Here is a 23,656-nt window from a genome sequence, read left to right as displayed (position 1 = left end):
ATGTGAAAAAGATCTATAAATCTGACATTTTAAATTTTTGAAAGTTCATTACATATATGAAATTATTTAAATAGTGTTAAGTGTAAAAAGTGTTACTTTTTATTCATATAATATTTATAGAGTGGTTTATAGTAGATATATATATTTTATTTATCTATTAGCTCTAAATGTCCAGTCCTTAACTTATAGGCACACAGGGCAATACCCTGGGACCCTAGAGAATCGTACTTTTTTAAAAAATTGCACTAAAAATAATTTAAGACTAAAAACATTACTTACATTTTTTTTATAGAGTATGCATTTTTTTTCCTACAAATAGTGATTGCTTATCAAACACCAATAATTGGAGTACTTTATCACCAAGCAAACTTAAAAAATCAACCGAAAACTATTTTTCTTATTTTATTATATGAGGATTACAGCTGGTTAGCGTATCAATTTTTTTTTAAACTATGCATAGTTTAAAAGTTCTTTATTTGAGTTTTTGTGGTAATCAAAATTAGTTAAAATTATTGCATTATACAGTCCCTGGCCAAATTATTAGACGCGATTATAAAATTATTAGACCAAATTATTATTAGATTCTATGTAAAATCTTAATTACTCAGGTGATACTTCCACAGCTTTATTGTATTTACGTTTACGCTACTGAAACCGGTTTGTACTTGTTTACGTTTGTGTATCAATTGGTTAAATTAGGCTATATGTAATATAAATTCGACAAAATGTAATAAAAATACAGATTATTTATTGAATCAAGTACTATATTATAATAATTAGGTCAAATTAATAGACGCACTGTAGTTTTTTAATATAGACATGATTTGCACGAGTTTACATACTATACTTTAAAAATTAAACATGCGCGTTAATTTATTAATATAATGTATTTAATTATAAAAGTATTAATATACATGTTAATACTTTTATAATTAAACATACAAATGGATTTTTATTCAGGCGATTCACCTCCTATTTGTATTTATTTTTAACGTATTTCATTTCATTGTTAACCAACTGATACACTAACGCAGAGGTCGCCAAAGTGGTCTATATAGACCCCCAGGGGTCTATTTAACATAAGAGGGGGTCGATCTGAGCCAGGGGGTCGATCCGATGAGGAAGGGTCAATTGGTCGAAGGATTATCAGTATTTTTCAGATATGTGACAATTAGAAATAAAAGAAGAAGATTTGGAAATATATACAGGTAATCTTCAAAAATTGAGCGGTGATTTTAAACTGCGTTTTGTTGATTTGGAAAACATTGACATCCCTGATTGGATTATTGTGCCATTTTCTGCTCAAATTGAAAACGTAGACATCAACCTGCAAGATGAACTTGCTGAATTATTATGGGGATTTGAAGCAAAGACGCTTTTTAAATTTTACAATAAGCAAATTTTGGACAAATATAAATATAATGCAAATACATGTAAAACTTCACGAAATAGCTCAGCCATTTATGATAGCATTTCCAAGTTCCTATATGGTTGAAGCCGGTTTCAGTCACGTAAATTCAATCTTAACTAAGAAGAGAAATAAATCAAATGTGGAGTTTCGAGGGGATTTAAGACTAAAATTGACCAATTTTGGAACCCAATATAACGAATCATGCACACGAAAAAAAAAAAAAAAAAAAACACCAGGCGTTGATTAAGAAGCAATAAATCCGTAGTTACTTTACTTATTATTTCTACTTACTTATAATTACTTATTATTTCATAAATATTAATGTATTTATATTTCAGCATTAATATATTTTTCATAAAACTATTGTTACACTACGTACTATTACTTTAATAAATGTTCAAAATCATAAAATAAAGGTACAAACACAGTATCTAATAGAGTTTTATTTTAATTAGCAGAAAATTACTTTTATGGGGGTCGATGGAGATTTCGAAAAATTATGTAGGGGTCGATGATCAAAAAAGTTTGGCTACCCCTGCACTAACATAAAGAAGTGGAAACCGGTTTCAGCTGCGTGAAAACAATAAAGCTGTATAGTATTACCTGATAATTATAATTTTACATAGAATCTTAAAATGCGTCTAATAATTTGGCCAGAGACTGTATCTTAAAAGTGATTTATTTTTGCATGTGAAGTGTTTTAGTTTGTTTTTAAGCATTACGACACATTATAGGTCTAAAATATTTTTGTGCCCAGGGCCCCTGCATGCTATGAAGAGGATACTGCCAGTAAAACATAAATTTAACTGATTTTGTTATTTAATCACCCAATGAATTGTTTTGTTATTTAATTTCCTTTCTAAATATTTTCCTTAAACACTGCTTACTTTTTTTAAACTATTTAATAAAATATTAATACTTAAGAAAAATAATACATATAATTTATTAATGCCATACATTCTAAGTTCCGTTCTCGAATTAGACAGTATTCTTATGTCATATTAGCACTTTAATCGTACTGTGTGATTTTTTCTTTATATTAGGTGCAAGAAATGATTAGAGGCCAGCAGAATTGTATCGTTACTGAACGTTGATACTGACAGACTGACAACACAACAGATGTAGATTGTGTTCAAGACATTCTAAAATTAAAGATTATGTATCAAAAATAATGCAGACTTGTTCCTAGTGCAGTTCCAATGAACCAATATTGCATCTTTTTAATTTCATGTTATTTTATTTCATAAACTTGCTCAAATATTTATTTATTGTATAGAATGTATACAATTTTATTTGGATAATTTTTATTTTATTGAAAAGTATATTCTTAAAATATATAACCAAAAAGAATATTTTTTAGATAAGTTTAATAAAGATAAAACAAATACTGCAACAAGTGTCTTGTTTATTTTCTTAAAACTCTAAGTGTATATATAATTAAAAAAATTTTATTTATATATAGCACATTTCTTATACATATACACACATGGAAAAATTAACAAAGCGAAAAAGTTTTTTTTTTCAAGGGAAAATAAATTTTACTCAATTTTTTAAAGTTTTAATGAATTTTTACTTTTTTAATATAAATTACTTTAGTTAAATAAAAATTTACTACTTTAAAATAAATTATAATCCTGCTAAATTTGTAAACTGAAAAAAATTTGAAAGCAAAATCGAATCCGATTATAATTAACGGAGAAAATATGAGTGCATTGGGTGAAAATCAAATGATCTGCGCCCGTTCTTCAATCGCTCTTAACGGTGGCTTTCCTGCATTACACCTTCAGCGCCCAAGTTGGGGGAAAGATCCTTACGACTTAACATTGATAGTATAAGAAGTTTCCCTTCTTTACGCGAAGCGTATAAGTTCTTTGCTGCTATCACGTTTAATATAAAAGGAAGATTTATTAACTAAACAATAAAATTACAGCATCGCAGTTACAAAAAACAAATCTCACACTCACTCAAAAAAAAGCAATTTACATTCTAAATAGTCACCATAGCAACCACAAAACTCTTCTCGTTACCATCTATAAATTGATATATAATAAATAAATTATTTAACAAAAAATAAGATGAGTATAAGCACATAATATTTTACACTCTGGTTATTTCAGTTTCCGTTTTTAAAAGCGCTATATGTTGAACCATCACATCTAGTTTTGGCATGTGACATTTTTAGCTGCAATCATTGGTCGATTTTCTAGCGTTGCCATTCGGGGAGTTGTAATGAGGCTTTTTTTTATCGCCGTGTAAGAGAAATATATATATAGATATATATATATAACGTCGTTGCCGAGTGGAAGGATTAAAACAGGTCTTAGGCAGGAAAGGAGGGTACAAAATTTATTTATTAATTATTAGGACAGAGCAGTCATGAGAAAGTGTACACGAAAAGTTGCGCTCCTTGGTTATATGTTAGGGAAAATCTTGCAAAGTAAAATCCGTAAAATGTCTTAATTTAGGGAAAGAGGGAAATCGTAGTATAGTTTTTATTGGTTTATCAAATAGATCGAGCGTTTCCCACACAGAGCAAAGGGAAAAATGTCCTGCTTTTAATTAAATGCATAGTTGAGCCAAAAATAGATTTATGAACAGGATGTGGCTTTTAAAAGTGTGAGAAAGTATTTCGATTAGAATAATTAATTAGGATAACATAAAAAGATTAATTGAAGCTTTTTATGTTATATATATATACTATATATATATATATATATATATATATATATATATATATATATATATATATATATATATATATATATATATATATATATATATATATATATATATATATATATATATATATATATATATATATATATATAAATATATATATATATATATATCCTTGTTCTCACTTAGTTATTTACTTTCTAAAATAGTTGGATTTTATTAGGAAAAATCAGAACGTAATCGCTTACATTGCATAACAATTATAAATGAACGGCAGATGGACATGAATAACATCAGTTCGTTAATAATCACGTGACTCCCCGTTTCAGATGAAAACGATAGTAAGCGTTTTTTGCTTAATAATTAGTCTTCTTAAAAAGAATAATAAAATATTTTCTGGGAATTATGAGGGATTATGAATGGATTAAGATTTTGTAAAAAAAGCTACTGTAATTTTCCTTTTTTGCCACGACGAGTTGTACCAGCGACAAATTGTGCGTGCCACGATTCCGCAATATTCGTAAATAGACGCATTTCATTGATGTAACAGCAAGAAATTGTGCTGTTTTTCAAAAAATGATTAAAAATAAAGGTTTCACCTTATTAGATTAATCGAAAAAAGTGCCTAATAATTGTTTATACATTTTAGAGACTTTTATTCTTGTGAGATTTATATTTACACATTTTAAATAAATAGAATCTCGCATTCATACTTACATTAAAACATTGATAACATTTTATGAACATATGGGACTACACATTTTACACATGCTCAAATTTCAATTACTTAAAAAGTGTTTAGGAGTTACATTTTGGGATTTATATTTTTTTAAATTTTTACCAAATTTATCCCTGCAAAATACAGTTCTACAAAACCCGTCAAAAAATCTGTGATCTTCAAACAAATTTGGACAAAATGAGGAGACAAAAGGGTTGAAACAAATTCCAAGATTTCAACAACAATGCATGCAGGAGTTCTTTTTAGTTGAGATTTTGTGCTCTCACAAAGCTTTTCATTTTATCTAAGACTGAAATCAACCATTCCATTATCATTGCTAGTTAATATCTGAGGGAGGCAAGGGTGTGAACAATTTAAATTTAGGATAACCAACCTCCAGGAAAGATTGGGATGTGTAGTAAAAAAGAAATAATGAATTAAAAGTGGATTGAAGAAAGATTTTAAAAACTACAATGAAAATAAATGAAAGGCTAGACACTTAATTTCAAAAAATCGCTTATTACACTCATTAAAATTATTAAGTTACACAGAGGCAAACACAATTACGTAATATAAGAAAAAATAGGAGTTAAAATGAAGAAATAAACAAAACATTTTTTATTACGTTAGTAACAAGATCAAGGTTTTTCATCAGTATGAGAGCAATTGTGTTTAGTTAGATAACATTTATGTGAAAAACTCTTCTTACATATACTACAAGAAAAAGGTTTCTCACCAGTATGAGTGAGACTATGGCTATGTAGATGTATCTTCTGGGAAAAACTCTTATTACATATACCACAAGAATAAGGTTTCTCCCTTGCATGAGAGCGATAGTGTACAGTCAAATTACTCTTCTCTGAAAAACTCTTATTACAAATGCTACAAGAATAAGGTTTCTCGCCAGTATGAGTGCGATAGTGTTTAGTCAGACTACTCTTCTCTGAAAAACTCTTCTGACATATACTACAAGTAAAAGGTTTCTCACCAGTATGAGAGCGACAGTGTTTAGTCAGACTACTCTTCTCTGAAAAACTCTTCTGACATATACTACAAGAAAAAGGTTTCTCATCAGTATGAGAGCGAATATGCACAGTCAGAATTTTCTTCTCATAAAAACTCTTCTGACATATACTACAAGAATAAGGTTTCTCACCAGTATGAGAGCGATTGTGTTTAGTTAGATCACACCTATATGAAAAACTCTTATTACATATACTACATGAATAAGGTTTCTCACCAGTATGAGAGCGACTGTGAGCAGTTAGATTACTCTTCTGTGAAAAACTCTTATTACATATACTACAAGAATAAGGTTTCTCACCAGTATGAGAGCGAATGTGCACAGTCAGAAATCTCTTCTCTGAAAAACTCTTCTGACATATACTACATGAATAAGGTTTCTCACCAGTATGAGAGCGACAGTGTTTAGTCAGACTACTCTTCTCTGAAAAACTCTTCTGACATATACTACAAGAATAAGGTTTCTCACCAGTATGAGAGCGACTGTGTCTAGTCAGACTACTATTGTTTAGAAATCTTTTATTACATATAACACAGAAATAAAGATTCTTATTAGTATTAACATTAAGCCTGATCATGTTACTGTCCACTAAAAAACTCATATCGTATAAAATGCAACTGTATTAATCTGTATGTAGCTAATTATTATTTAAAAGATCTAAATATACTGCAATCATAAGATTTTTTAAGAGTGAAAACTCTTATGACAAGTTAAAATATATTTTTAGAAAAGCATCATTACAAATTTTACTCAAATGTCTCTCAGAATGAGTTATGGATACTATTGTTGGATACTAATAACTACGACTGGATATAATATATAAAGGATAAAGCAAAAATAGTATTTAAATTGTTATAAAAACATTTAAATTTTGCAATGGAATAATTATTAGAGTAATTCTTAGTAGTAAATACATTGCAATAAAAAAAATCATAGTAATAAATAATGCATACAGTATTATTATAGTCCTATAAGGTAATGAAAATGCCTTGTTTTCTCTCTGGCTGGCAGTAGAAACAAATTTTAAGATCACTTATTCTTGGCTAATATCTTTGGTTGTCTTCAAGAACAATGAATTTCAGAACAATTCATCCAACTATAAAGAGCAACATAGAGAAGAAAAAAAATTAAAAGTCATAAATGGTATTAAAATGTATTGCGTATTCAAATGTAATCAATTTTTCTGTCACCAATAAAATAAAACTTAAATTATGCCAACAGATGCAAAAAACTTTTTTACTGGACAAAAGAGACAGTCAACACTGGCTATGGAGCGATTACAAAATTGTCTTCAAGTCCCTACTTTGGACATCAAAAGTGCCCCAAACGTCAAAATTACATTTAATTATTATTATTCTTTTAGATAAACTTTTCTGAAAATTACTTTATTTGCAACTTGTTTCTTAAAATGATGCAGTATTAGGAGTAAGCTTTGTAAGGTTCATCATATTTTGGGAAAGGCTTAAAAAGAAAGCCTTACATAAGGATGTAATTAAAAAAGTAATTACATGTATAAAAAAGTTGCCACTGTTAAAATGCTATGTGTAAAGTCAAGATTAAATCTACCCGAAAAAAATTTATTACTTGATTAAGGTTTCTCACCAATATGAGTGTGACTGTGATTAATTAGACACTCCTTACTCGAAAAACTCTTATTACACATACTGTAAGAATAAGGTTTCTCATTGGTATGAGTGTGAAGGTGTTTAAATAGCTGTCCATACTGTGAAAAAATCTTATGACAAATATTACAGGAATAAGGTTTTTTCACCAGTATGAATGTGATCGTGTACTGTTAAACATTTCTTTTCTAAAGAACTCTTATTGCATATACTACAAGTAGTATAAGGTTTCTCACCAGTAGGAGTGTGCAACTGATTATTTTGATGAGTCTTCCGCAAAAACTTTTTTCACGCCTATAGAATAAGGTTTTTCACAAATAAGAACGTGATTATGTTCAGTCAGACTAGAAAATCTCTTATTACAGAAACTACAGGAATAAGGTTTCCCACCAGTATAAACACGCTTATGCACATTCAGTTTACTTTTATTAGTAAAACTCTGATTACATATAATAACAGGGATCCCACTATTTCAACAAAGCAAAAATTAAGCACTTCTAAGGACTTTTCTAACGAACTCTTAATGCATATACTACAAGCATAAGGTTTCTCACCAGTAGGAGTGTGCAACTGATTATTTTGATGAGTCTTCCGCAAAAACTCTTTTCACGTCTACAGAATAAGGTTTTCCACCAATATGAACGTGATTATGTTCAGTCAGACTAGAAAACCTCTTATTACAGAAACTACAGGAATAAGGTTTCCCACCAGTATAAACACGCTTATGCACATTCAGTTTACTTTTATGAGTAAAACTCTGATTACATATAACAGGGTTGCCATAGTAAAAAATGGTCAAAAATAGTTGCTTTTAGTAGCCTCAAGCATGAAAATAGTCGCCTGAACAGGAACAAAAATTTATCAAAATTGGTAGCCAAATAACTAAAACTATAGCTTAGTTGTCAAATACCACAATTAGGACTGGGTGATGCCATAAATTTTAAATCGTGATACATCGTCCTTTAGACGTCGCGATATAGCGATGTATCGCAATTTAGCATATGTTCAAAAATTACCTATGGAAAATCTTTAAACCAATCAAAAATGAATAAAAAGGAATAAATCTATCACAAAAGAATTCTAACATTACTACTATATTAATTCTTATTATCTATTAATTCTTATTATCTTATATTAATTATATTATCTATTAATTCTAAACATTACTACTATAACATCAATATCATTGCTTAATTTTTTCAATAAAAATAATTAAGAAGTCAAACTCAAAGAAAAGCAAACCCAAGCTTTTTCATAAAATAATCACCTGCTTTTATTAACAAATAATTATATGCCTAAACTAATCAACAATCTTCTCCTTTTATTTTATTTTTATAAAAAGACTATTTTTAACGAAAGCAGATGTGTTTCCACATCAAGAAAACTTACTAATGGTACCGCATTTCTAAAAAATCAGAATTCATTCACCAAAAAATTTTTTTTTGTAAGTTGATGGCAAATAGATGAATATAACTGGTGATTGAAAAACGTTTTACTCATAATAAATAATGCATTATCGGAAATAATAAAACAATTCATCATAATAAATCAAGGATAACAAAAACTGAGTAATTAAAGTAGATTTAAAATTAACCTCACACGTCAATCCCCTTAGCTAGAAGTTTCATGTTCCTTAATTGGGACATTCATTGATATGCGTGTGCAATACATTCCCCCCCCCCCTTCTCGTAAATCGAAGAGAAAACGAAATCAACATTCCTTTTAGTTTGATTGACGGCAGCTTATCAGAAAAACAACTGACATACAGGAGAAAACATTTGTCCCTTCCCTGCCCGAACTAATTCATCTTTCTTTTATTTTTTATAATCGTTATACTTCAAAATAGCGGGAAAACCGAGCAAAATCTTTCCCAGTTTTCGGGATTATTAAATACCACTAATTTTAAAATATCCCTTAACTAAGTAATAATTTTTAAAAAAAATTTTATAGAATTTTTTTTTTTAAATTAATAGACTAAATCTAAAAAACGTCAGCCTTTTTCGTATTAGAAAAAAATAATAAGTGCAATACCGAAAATAAAAATAAATTTTGCTCTATTTATCCTTATTTTAATTAAATCGATAAAATAAAAAAAGGAAATTTTATAAGAAATAAAAACAATAAATCTAAAAATTATTAAAACGCCATTTTAAAAATGACAAAATATCGCTTAATTTTTTATTTATTAAAGAAAATAAATTAATCATTTTAGTTTTTAAAAAAAAAACGTAATCTATGTTTTAATTTATTTTGAACATAAAAACTAATTTTAAAATTAAAAAAAAAAAAACTATTTTTTTAAATTTGCTCAAATTTTTCGAGAGAATTTCAATAAATTAAGAAAAAAATAGTTGAGAAAACTAACGAAATATACTTTAAGAATTAAATGATTTTTGAAGAAACATCGCTATCAATTTCGATGATTTACAATAATAAAGTTGGACGGGCAGACGGCCAAATATAAAATAAAATATAAGCTTTGTTTTAACTTGTAAAAGCAAAAACTAAAGAATTATTGGTTTGAAAATAATTAAATTCAATTAAATTAGTGAGGTACATTGAAAGGAATATAAAAAAGATGAATTTATCTAAAAATTACAAACAATACTAAACAATAATTATTTAAATACGAAATACCGCAATCAAATCGAATCACTTAAAAGATAAAACAATTAGTGAAATCTCTTCTTAAAATAGATTTTCTTTTCATTAATGGATGAATTCAGAACAAAATGATACCCAGCAATCTCACATTAGCAGGAGTCTCTCCAGAAAAGAATTAACAAAATAAAATGCCAAGTCCCATTGAAAAGTAATCTTCAAGGGGGGAAAAAAAGGAAGCAAAAAATAATTTATTGGGTTCTACATTCTGACGCTAATAACACACAAAACAACGACCTAAGATTAAAATTGTCCTTTGCCATTCAACATCCCGAAACCAATTCCGAAACGACATTCTCTTTGCAGCAAAACTGAAGTGAAATTAGTCTTTCTCAGCCCGGTAACTGCGTTAGCTATTAACTTCACCTTTCTTACTCTATTGACGTGAAGATATAGTAGCAGGGGTGATTGTGAGCCCAAGTCAAAATACTGGAAAATTTCTTGAGTAAAAAAAAAAAAGAAGTTTAAATAGAAAAAAATTTAAACAAGTTTTTTTTCCTATTTCTCAATATTTTTTAGTTTACTTAAAATATATTTAAAATTTTACACATACCTATGATGACCTGGAGAAGTAATTGAAATTTACAAATCTGTCTTTCTTTCTTGAGTTTATGATTACAATAACTATTTACTGATAAAAAATGAATATTAATCTTGAATATAAGCTTATAAAGTAGCTCTCCTTACAAACAAATAAAATAAACTGTGTTTTTAAGTTCCACCTTTGAAAATTTGATTGTGAAACTTTTGTTTTTGAATTTGTTTTGATTTTTTGAAACATCTGAACCTTCGATCTCCGGAAACTTCCGGAACACAGTTGGCGAATAATCCGGAAATCCGGATTCCGCTAACTGTGATCCGAAAGTCCGGAAATCCGGATTTTTTCCAGAGCACAATCAGCCCTGTAGTAGCTAACTCTGATCACATTTAATCAATATTTCGTGATATATCGCCTATTAACAGAGGCATTATCATTTTGTTGCAAAACCGATTCGTCCCTATATGATTTTATTTTGAAACAATTTTAAAAATATCAGCAACAAAAAAAAAATGTAATTTTCTATTTTTTTTTTTTTTTAAGAAAAATATCTTGAATATTAAGAAACATTCAAGAATTGAATATTAAGAAAAATATAAATCAACATAAAACACACTTTCCTGAAATGTGTTATGAAGAGGACACTGGTATGGTAGAAAATCAAATCATCACATAGATATACAATTAAAAATAAAATACGCTTCCACTTGAACGAGCGAATAATGCAGGAACGCAGATTCCCCCCCCCCCTTCAGTGGGGGGAAATAACAAGGGAGGGATTAGCGTGATGACGTCACTGAGCACAGGCACGTGGTAGGTGGCATTACGTACGTGTTAGCGAGGGGACTGAAAAGTAACATTCATTTTTGCGAAAAAACTTCGCAAAAAGTAAAAAGTCTCCCAATAGTCGCCTATTCCTGAAAATAGTTGCTTTTTTAGCCTTTTCAGGCAAAAAAAGTAGCCATAGTCGCCTAGGGCAGAAAATAGTAGCAAATAGTTGCATTTTAGTCGCCTGTGGCAACCCATAATAACAGGGATCCCAATGAAAAATTAAGGACTTTAAAAATAGTATCATTGTTTATCATCGAATATAGATATGACACCAACAGCAGTGCTAATTATTTACCTTCCTAAAAGAATAAATAAGTAAAAAAAATGCTGAAAAACAATTTTATTATAATGTAAGCACTGACATAATTGAATTAATTAACAGGGCTCGCTAAAGAATTACCAGGCAACTTTTGCAAATCCAGGTCGGGTCTTTTTTAAAAAAAAAAAACATTTTCAGATTGTTAAAAGATTGTTGCCATTCATATTGTAAAAGCTAATGTATGAAACTTATCTGCATTCCGTTTAATGATTTCATTGAAATTGAATTGTAAAATTAAGTGCAGAAATTAAAATTTGCAATTTTTTCATGCATATTAAAAAAGAAAAAAAAAAAAGAGTAAATAAAGAAATTTGCCAAAACATTGAAAAAATTATTTCAACAAGTTTTTCTATTTCGCTACAAGACCAGCAAATAACTTTTATGATGAACTTAAACAAAATTATTTTCAGTCAAACCTGTTCTTAGGAAATAACTTTACATAATGTAATTAAACATTTTGACGCAAAACATGAACTACTTTTAAAGCAACTAAACAAAAAGTAAAAAAGGTATATTAAGTTGCAATGTTTACTTAGTAAAATTATTATTAAAATCTAAGAATCTTTTAGTCGAGTAGATTTGAGTTTTTATGTCACAATATGCTTCTCCTTAAATATAAGTAATAGAGTAACAATCTTATCTTAAAAATTTTTTACATCGCAACAAAACAAATTATAAATAGTAACCAAATATTTAACTTTCTTGATAGAAGCAATTCATGCTTTCTTACTTAGTACTCAGTAAGGAAAAACTTAAGTATTTTTGAAAGAAAACTTTAGGTTCTCCTCAAAAACCCAATAAACCTCAGGTTTTTAATGAAACCTTGCTGGGCTGGGATTATTCAAACCCTCTTTCTTACAAATCTGTTTAATTTTTAGTACAATCATGAATTTTAAAAAATGTTATGCTTTCTATAAATTTACAGTCATTACACATTGAAATATTATACAAATTTATTTAATTCTTCAAGAATTCAGAAAATAGTTTTCGCTATGGATTCTAGTTTAAAAAAATGTCAGACACTTTTCTTAGTGTTTTACTTAATTCCTATAAGGAGATGCAATGCATTACCAGTAGAACTGAATTTCTTTAATTCTGTCAATTTTGAAAGTTAGTGTGGGTCTTCTACTTAGGTACCTTAAAACTGCTCCCCCCCTGAAAAAAAGTACTATCTCTTCCATGTGTAGTACTCTCCTTGTCCACACCATTCTTTTCTTTTAGAATGCTTCTCTCTCCTTATAGAATATCATAGTAGGCAAAGGGTAGAATAAGGACAAGCTTTCTTCTCCTTGCCTCCAACACCCCCCACACACACATTAATTTTTGTCACTCTAAGATGCTTTACCCTAGATGTATGGTCTAATTCTAAGCGATAAAAGAACGACATTTTGTTTTAAAAAATTGAACTAAAAAATTGTTCATATCAATAATAGTGATGCTAAAAAATTTAAGGACTTTTAAAAACCTTGAACCAAAATTAAGTATTTTTAAGGGCCCCTATTATCCAAAAAAATTAAGCAGTTTTTAAGGACTTGTAAGGACCGTGGGAAACCTGAATACAATAATTTTACTCTAATGTCTCTCAGTAGAATGAGTTATTGTTGGATACTAATAACTATTACTCCATATATTATTAAAAGGGTAAAGCAAAAATAGTAGGGTGACCTGGGGTAATTCCTGATTAACAAACGCAAACATCTATTTTGTGAAAAAACTATTCAAAATAGAATTTTAATATTTACTGGAAGTTTGAGGCTATATGAGATGAGTTCTATGCCACCTTCTATGCCAGTCCTATGCCACCTTCTAATTAGAATTTAAAAGATTTTAAATTTTTAGTGATTAGGAATTACCCCTGGTCTTGATCATTTCTGTGGTAATTCCTGATCACTTCTGGGGTAATTACTGATCACCAGTTTTTATAAAAATAATTATATAATGGTAATAAACAAATAAGACTTCATTAAGGGAAAGTGTAAAGTTAAGTAAGGTATGTCAACAGCTCTGGCAGCAGCTCTCACACTGAAATTTTCATTTTCAATCATTAAAAGAAATTCACTAATTTTGTTTTCTAGAAGCTTAGTATCCTTTAGACTTATAATTTCTTACCATGCTTATACTGGGCTAATTTATATACTTAAAAGTTATTCTAACAAATATACTAGGCTAATTTATAAACTTAAAAATTATTCTAACGATGTACACACATAAAATTAAGATAGAAGCAAGGTAAGAAAGACAAACCAGAAATGGTGCATATCAGAATACAGTCTTGTATACAGTTAAAAACAAATTTTGTGTTGACAGTAAAAATATATTTTATAGTTGTTCCACTTAATAAATATGAACTGTTATTTAAGAAAAGACAATTAGCTATTTATAAGATATTTATATACTATTTATAAGAAGAAATGACAATCATCAGGAATAACCCCAGTGATCAATAATTACCCCATGTGTAGGGGGCAACATTTGATATAGTTTCCTATAATCAATTATAATGTTTACATTACATATGAAACAATTAAACAAAAGCTTACACTACTTTTATATAAAAGAAAAAGAAAGTAACTCAAAATATTTATTATTAAGAGAAGGAGGGGGATCTTTGCAGAAATGTGCACATTTTGAAATCCATCTTTGAAATGGAAAATACAGAAAGCAGTTTAAAAGATACTTATTTTGTTAGATTAAACAAAAAATTATTATTAAGTAAATGTAGTTATACTTTAGAAAAGTGTACAAGCATTCTTGTCCATGTCTCAAATTTAAAAAAAAAAAAATAATTTTTTAAAAATAAAACTTAGGTGATCATTATTTACCCCAGAAACAGAGTGATTGTGAATTACCTCGGGTCACCCTACTTAAATTGTTTTAAATACATCTAAGTTTTGCAATGGAATGAATATCAGAGTAATTCATAGTAATAAATACATAGCAATAAAAAAAATAATAGTAATAAAAAATGCTTACAGTATTATTATGGTCCTATAAGATAATGAAAATGCCTTTCTTTGCAGTAGAATCAAATTTTAGGATCACTTATTCCTGGCTAACAACTTCAGCACTGTAAACTCAGAGGGCAACACATACAAACATTAACAGCAACATGGAGAAAAAATGCTGAAAATTATAAATGTTCATAAAATTTATTGCATATTAAAATTCCAATTTTTTTTTCTTTTTTTGTAATCTTAAAAATGAATACTTAAATTACGTCAACAGGTACAATAAACTTTTATACAGGGTGAAATTAACAGTGGAGATTAAAGTATTGGCTGCAAGTCGTCACTTTGGACGTCAAAAATGCTTCATGTCTACATTTAATTATTATTAGTTTTAAATAGAGCTGGAATCAAAATGAATATATTACACAATTCTGAAAATTATTTTATTTATAGCTTGTTCTTAAAAGGATGCATTTTTAGGAATAAGCTTTGTATGGTTCATCATTATTTTTGGAAATGCTTAAAAAGAAAGCTCCACATTAAGATTTAAAATGTTCAATTTTTTAAAAATTAACCACATGTTTTAAAAAGTTGCTACAGTTTTAAATGCTGCAACTAGCTACTGGCCAGAATGAAAGTTTTCTAATTTTCTCTATAGCTGTACTCATAACCAGAGGCGTATCTAGAGAAAATGGCGCCTTTGGCAATCCTCCTATCGGCGCCCTTCTTAAAATATTTTTATTCTCGATTGTTTCACATATATACACACCAGCACATATATATATATATATATATATATATATATATATATATATATATATATATATATATTATTATTATTATTATTAAAATAAAAAAACAAAAATTTAAAAAAAAAAAAGTTAAATTAAACATTTTTTTATAGAAATTCGGGAAAAAAAAGATATAATCTCTTCATCAGCCCATACTATTATATCCATAAAAAGGAGTGCTTTTCAATATTGTATCAATGTAGCCAGAGCAAATATCAATACAACAGTGTGAGGAGCACTCAATAAACTTTTTTGAAACAAAATAAAACACATTAGGTAATAAATATCACGTAAAAAGCAGAAAATAAAATGTAAAAAAAAAACTGAGCAAAACACTATACGAAATCTGTAAAGCGAATTGCTAATTCAAATGAACTTACATGTACGGGAAAACTTTGGAAATAATGATTTAAATTATTTCCATAATAAAATTGTCAGATTGCACAATATGAAAACAGAAGAGCAAATTGTGGTAAAGGCGTAAATAGAGGGATTTGTCTTAAGCCGCGTTCTTACTGAAGTACTGAAGCGCGCTTGATTTGTTAGTTACCAAGGATTGTCTCGAAAATGGATGTGCGCAAGGTGATATTATACTGGCTAATTTAAAGATTATTGTAGTTCGTTTATGTCACACTAGAGCTGCACAATGGGAATTATAGAAGTTTATAATAATTAAAGTTGATATTTAATCATACAATTTTAATGATTTTAGAAAAATAACATTTATTTAAGAGGGAAAGGAACATGAATTGCCGTTTTGCACATATTTTTAGCTATGCAATTGCCCGAAATGGATTTGCACAAGAAGTTTTTAACAAACTTATTTATAATGACATACAATTAACTCAAGGATTTCACATAGAATATTATTACTTTAGTTGGGTATCCATTGTTTTTTATCAAATTTTTAAAGAGTTCGACGATATTTTTTTTTTTTTTTTGAATAAATAAACATTACTACATGTTCTTTTAATTCTATTCATTTGATTAAAAATGGTATTTAAATAGATATTTTTAGGAACATTAGAATTCTAAGCAATTAGTTTATTTATATTAAAATTGAAATCATTTCTGTTATCGTTCAAATCAACTAAGCAGATATTTTCTTCTTTTATAATACCCAAATCGAAAAAATTAAAATTAATATTATCATCATGATTACGAAACAAGATTAGTTCCTCGGGGTAAATATTATTTAATAAAATTGTACAACCCTGAAAATTAAAGATAATTAAATCATCAATAATCTAAAAATAAATTTAATATTAAGAGAATGATTTTTTTTCTTCATAATAGTGCAAAAACAAGTTAGCTAAGAGAGATAAGAAATTAAATCCTTTTGGTATTCCATCGATTTGAATAAAATTCTTTTCCATTGTAAAGGTAGTCATTAAAGAGACAAAATTAATTAGAATTTCTCAATGATCAAAATCGCAATTAAGGATATTTTTAAAATCATAGTAATAATTCAAAAAGACATCCTTTAGTTTAGAAAGGGGAATGCTATTGAAAAGATCCTGGAAATCAAAAGTTGCAATAGAATTAATTTCATTATCTTTAATATATTCTAAACTCGGGTGATTATTAGTAATAATTCAAGAAAAACCTTCTTTAATAATATTGTTAATAATTAATATTAAAGTAGTTAGAGAAACTTGAAACCACTATGTACATATTTTTCCGGCATTGTGCTTGAAAATTTTAAAAGGAAAATAAAGGCAGTTAAAATCTAGAGATTTTAGTTTCGTTTCGCATTTTTCTTCTTTTTTAGGATATTAAAACTTTTTTTAAAATCCGAATTGTAGACTTAGAACTATCCAAAAGAATTATATATTTAAATAAAAGTATGTATATTCAAATTAAAAATTCTTATCTTTAATTCTTGTTTGTTCATTTTATGCACATAAGTCCGAAGGTGGTTGGACCCATCAAGTAAATCAGAAAAAGAATTACCTTTATAATCCTTATTATTAGTATCAGATAATCATGCATTATTACAATTTTAATGGTTCGATAGGGAAACGTTAAATCTTTCATTTTAAATTACAAAATATATTACGATAAAATTGTAAGTTACTTTATTTTTCTTTAAACCCATAGAAATAAGCTAAAAAATTAGTATATACAATAAAAATCAAATATAAAAAAGTACTTCCCCTTAATAAACACGTTCATCAAATTTAGGTTTTTGATCTTCAAAATATTCCCCAGAAGTTTAGAATAAAAAAGAGGTCTCCCCCTCCCCCTTATATATTTCCTTTAAATTTGAACTAAATGGAATATTATTTTTATGTGAAGAAACGAAAAAGTTACAAAAGTGCAATAGTAACTAAAAACACATTTAGAAAATCTGCACTAATATTAAAAACACAGATTAATTTCTTTTGTTCATATTTGTCACACAATTTTCGCATATTTCGCAAAATAAATAAATAAATAAAATTGAGGATAAAAACTTAATTTCTAAGAAGAAATATTCTGAATTAATATAATAAATAAAAACTGTTTTACACTAATCTTATTTTTCCAAATATGGCCATGGCTACTGTACCAAGGGTATTGTTAAAAAAATCCATAAAAGATAAGATAAAAAATTGCTAAAAGAATTACCTAAAAAAAAATATTATTTGAGCGGGCATTAAATGTTTTTTATAGGAAGGTATTGTAATATTATTATTAAATATTTTAAATAGTTCTAAGAATTTTCTATAATTACGGTTTATTGAAACCAAAATAGGCTATTATGTAACCAAAATACTACGTTAAACCTAAGTTAATTAAAGAGTCGTTTCCTAAATTTTGCACTCAAGTGGCAATTAGTTGAAAATATATATATATATATTAAAAAAAAAAAAAGATAGAGTTTAAATGCACGTTTACAGAAAAAATTATTTAAAATTCATATGATTAAATATAATCAAAACATATAGATCGACAAATATATAATTATTAATAAAACAAATTTTTGCCTTAGCGGTAATACGTTTACACATTTGATGATGCATACACACTTTTTTTAAAATTTAAATATTGTCTGGGGTCATAAGTAAGTTTAAAATTTTAAGCGGTTAAAAATTTATCCAATCGAGAACCTTTACATTAAAATGCAACTTCAGTTTACAAGCAACAAATAATTAATATATAAAATAAAGGATTTAACCATCGATATTTTTTTGACAAAGCCATTATCCAAATAAATCTTTCCAAAATGAATTGAATTTAATTAGTTTTAAAATTTTCTTTTAAAAAAAGGAGAAATATAAATCTTTTGAATATTTTGAGGAGAGAGGGCTTTTTGAATTTTTACAAAAATGCATATGTTTTATAAATAAACAAGATCGAATTTTTCTATAAGATGTTTATTATTATTTTTTACTTATTTTCTTAAAATAAAGGGAATTAATTAATGAAAAAAATCATTGTTGTTATTGTGCTGCTTTAATAGATAGTTATAAAATACATATTATAGCTTCAATGATATTTTGTTTATATTTTATTTTAATTGTAATGGACAAATATATAAATAAAGGTCACTTTATATGAACCCTTTTAAAAACAGTTTTTTTAAGTATAATTTATAACTACCAAAATAGGTCCATAGCAGGCAAAAGATTAAAAAATTTTGTGTACGAGATGCTTTGAAATTAAAAAAATACTAAGTAAGGTTTTGATAAATTACACAACTCTTTTCTTTTTCTCAATTTGTAAACATAAGGATTATTTAAACTTGAGCTTAAGTTATTAATTTAAAATTAAAATTGTGTGTGAATAATATTTCTGTGACTTAAAAGCAAAAACAGAAAAAAAATCAGTTTGAACAATTAACCGGTACGTTCCTTAATCTATTCATTCAATAAATAAATACGTTAAAAAATAAATTAATTAATTAAAAATAAATAAATTGAACTTTTATGAGTGTTTAAACCTAAAATCTATCTTTTAATGAATGAAAAGAAACCTATTTCTGGGTAGTTGGCACTCTTAACTGAGCCAATGCTACGTAATTTACAGAAAAATATTTACTTATTGCAGTAATTTTTCAGGAAACTTATAAAATTATGTTTCCAACATTTCAAATTTTAACATTCGTTTTTTTTCCCATTAAGGCATTGTTTTTAATAATAATGATACAATAACCAGCATTTAATTACACAAAATTCACTTTTTGTTATCAAAATATCATTGTGCATATTAAATGTTTTTTTTATAAAAAAAATTATATACAAAAACAAAATATTATAATGTAGTAAACGCCCCTCTCAATCTACATATACTGAGATGCAAACTTGCTCTGCTCCGTGTAGAAAAATATTTTTTATGGAGTGCAAAAGTTATATTTATTGCATGATTCTTTGTTTATTTAATGTAGAACCATTTTCTCCCTCTACGTATAAATAATAAATAACTGAAAAAAATCATGTGAAACATAATTTTGTTCCAGGTGAGAATTATAAATTTTATCAGAATTATCTTAAATCCTGCAAGGTTTCGTTTTTAACTATCACTCAATAAAATATTTTAAAGAAAGTGGAGCAGTTGGCATTGCTAGAAAATATATCGATCGCTACAAAATATAACGCGAACTAATAAAGTGAGTATGTTGCAATACAATGATTTGAATAAATAAGAAATGATTACTTACAATTTAATCCTTGATTATAAGAAAATCCTTATAATACTATTTTTAAATTACACTTATGACTGTCTTTTTTTTCATAAAAAAAGAATAGATGAGATGGGGTGTATTCATTGTTAAGTCTTACCATTGGTTTAAACAAGGCGGAGGCACCTCCTATTTTTAGTATTTAAATGTTATGTGACAGTGATTCCCACCATGTGTGGCAAAACCTCCCTTTTTGGAAGGATTTACGCCAATTTACAGCAAGGGTTCTATTTGTATAATCAATAAATTCGAAAGCCGCTTTTCAAAGTGATTTTCACCCCTGATAAAATTTAAGACCTCCAAGCATTTTAGATAATTGGGCTAAACTGCACAGGGACACCCCGTGGTTTTCACATTTCTCTGCCCTCTGTCACCACCAAAGGGCTATTCTCTGCCTGCAGGTGTTCTATTCATCCCCGGATAATTGCCCTTTTACATCCTGGTAATGTCATATGAAGAGATGTTTATCTTGTCTTTTTGCTTGACTGGAAAAAGGATCATTGGAAGTTTTTATTCTGCATTCTAAATGATTCGTTTCAATGTTTTATTTTTTTTAAAATTTTATTTTTACTTAAAACAAACAAAATATCAAAATATTTTGAAAAATTGTAAAAAAGAAAGAAACGTTGGTGTTGATTGATTTTGCGCCTTTTTCAAATAATGCACCCGTGGCTGATGCCCCGCCTGCCATACCCTAGATACGCCACTGCTCATAACTGAAAAAAAAATCTAGTACATTTTAGGAAATAATACAAGTTTCATGATAATTGTTGTATAATGTAGGAAATATTTTACACACAGGGAATTTTTCGGATTTTTATAGTCATCATAATAGAAAAACTGCAATATTTCCCACTTATGATTGACATTAAACATATTTAAAATGTTATGTATTATGTTTACTCATAATTTTGAATATTAATAGTCATTTAATTCATCAAAGATAAAAAAAATTTTTTATTAGAAAGAATTCTGAATAAAAATAAACTGCAAATTTTCGAGCAAAGAAAAGACTTGAACTGATTTCTATAAATAAGGCTTCACTATGTATCAGCAATACTTATTAAAATATACAGTAGAGTCTACTAGGGGTGCTCAACCTGCGGCCCGCGGGCCAAATGCGGCCCGCCAACCCTCGATGTGCGGCCCGCGGCTGCAATCTGAACAAAATGAGAAAAAAATTAAATATTTGTTTTTGAAGAATAATAAAAAAAATTCGGTAATTTAAATTTACACTTTTAAGTTTTTGACGCACCCAATCTCAATCAATGTAGTTTTTCGATGGTTACGGATTGCAGCATAGTTTTAAAAATCCCTTTTAATACATCATTATTACGAATTTTAATTACCACTTTTGACGCTTTTCGTATGACTTTTCAGTAGTTATTGCTACCCATTTTCAAGTAGTTTCTGAAATAGCGATTTTTGAACGCTTTATTTGTGCAAACTTCATGGAAAATCTAAATGATCCTTTCTTCAACAGTTATTGCTGCACATTTCCGCCCGGTTTTTAAAACTTCGATATTTTAGCACGATATTATTGCGAGTAAAGAATCGCTCATTCAGGTAACCATTTTTTGACATGGGCTTACTTGTAACGATTTTATCGCAAATCAAATTATTTTTCAATCGTTATTTTAGAAATTATTGCTACACATTTTTACAAGGTTTTGAAAGTACCGACATTTTTTATACGCTATTGCGACATTTTAATTTCAAATCCGGCATTTAAATTACATAAAATTTTGATGGACCTAATTTACTCCAATTTCATCTGAAATATAAAAGTATTTTGGTCATTGTTTTAGTAGTTATTACGCTTTCCCTGTGATTTAAAAAGATTATGATATTTTTAATACTATGGTTTGACAGCAAGCGAGTTTTGAATCGCGCATTAAAATAATTATTTTTTATGTGCTCTGTTTGTGCCGATTTTATCATTTGCGTTGTACCGATTTTAACACGCATTTTTTAAGAGGTTTTTCGAACGTGTTTTTTCTTCTTTCCCGTTATTGCTCCATTTTTATTTGTGATTTAGAATATACCTGATATTTTCGCACAATATTACAACTCGCGAAATTCGATTCAGTTTCAATTTTTTTTCGTAACTTAAAAAGTAATTACGTACCTTAGCCAAATCAACACCTTCCCGGGAAAAAAAAAAACGAGATGTGTTTATATTAAACGCGGTCCGTTTCGCAAAAAAAAATAATTCAAAACACGGCATAATTCTTTAGTCCCATGAACGCGTGCAAGTTTAACAACACACATCGAACCTATTCTTTTTGTTCTCACATGTAATTTAAAAGTCATACATCGTAATTTGTATTTACGCTCTCTGAAAATTGCGCATTGCATTTCGTATTAACATTAACGAGATTTAAAAATAATCCATCGCGTTTCGTATTTACGGGATTTAAAATCACATATCGCGATTTGTGTTCTGGCGTTTAAAATATCATCCTTTGCTACTTTTCTCGCAATTAATATGCACGCGTTTTAGAAACCATATATCGCGATTCATATTCATGCATTTTAAAAATCAAGTGTTGTGAGTAGTCCTTTCGCAATTTAAAAGCCACACGATTCGTATTCACGCGATTTGACAGGCATCGAGTTTTTCATTTACGTAATTTAAAAATTACACATGGCAATTCGTATTCAAGCAATTAAAAAATAACACATAGCAATTCATATTCAATCAATTAAAAAATAACACATCGCTATTTGTATTTCCGCGATTTAAAAACCCAGAAAGGAAGAACACCATCTAGGACAAATTCCAAAACTGATTATGTTATTTGCTCTAAGTTTAATACTACCCACAACAACAGCTTCTGTCGAAAGACTGTTTTCCAGAATGAATTTGGCCTGTTCAAAATTACAGAGTAGTCTTTAAATACAATCATTACATTTTCATTTAATGGCTCAAAAAATATCACATGATCAAGTAGATAAAATTATCACAATATTAAAAAATTTTGCAAATTACAGTATAAGCATTAAGAAATTTTTTAAACCATTTTCTACCTTCTTGGAGCATTTTATATCATTTATGATTATATGCTGGGAAATGATTTGTATATCATTAAATTTTAACTGTATAAAAAATTTAATCAAGATAAGTTTCGTAAAGTAATGTAAATTTTATTGATTATTAATTGATTGTGTATTAATTGTAAATAGTAAGTGTTATGTTAAAAATATATTCGTCATAAAAAGTTGTAAACAAGTATCTTAATAGTTTTTTATTATTAAGGAATATAGTTCCTTAAAATTTAATGTGTTTTCTTTCTTTCTTTCCTCTCTCAGCCTCTTATTATTAATTTAAAATAAAAATGTCTGAAAAAGTAATGTCTTAAAGTACAGTCCCTAATAAATGCTAAATCTTATTTTCCACTTAAGGGGTTTTGTTTTAGTTTTTATAATTTTTAACCGTATAAACTTTCCTTAA

General features: G+C 27.8%; 1 protein-coding gene across 2 annotated transcripts in view; it reads right to left on the bottom strand.

The window, feature by feature from the left end:
• The window catches only part of LOC147804362 (uncharacterized), a 65,272-nt gene that overhangs the window by 20,324 nt on the left and 21,292 nt on the right, over positions 1–23,656 (bottom strand). The window contains exons 2-3 of one of the 2 annotated variants that reach the window (XM_087152425.1): positions 14,774–14,923; positions 6,783–6,925 (exon numbers count right to left, since the gene is read on the bottom strand). The exons of the other annotated variant lie outside the window; for it this stretch is intronic. The gene's annotated coding sequence lies outside the window, so the exon portion shown is untranslated. The remainder of the gene's footprint in view (positions 1–6,782; positions 6,926–14,773; positions 14,924–23,656) is intronic. 2 annotated transcript variants of the gene reach the window in all.

Source organism: Parasteatoda tepidariorum, chromosome 9 (genome assembly GCF_982258835.1).
Source record: "Parasteatoda tepidariorum strain Cologne lab strain chromosome 9, Ptep-v5.0, whole genome shotgun sequence".
Lineage (NCBI taxonomy): Eukaryota > Metazoa > Arthropoda > Arachnida > Araneae > Theridiidae > Parasteatoda > Parasteatoda tepidariorum.
The sequence above is the reverse complement of the archived record's forward strand: the minus strand, read 5'-3'. Positions and strand labels throughout refer to the sequence as shown.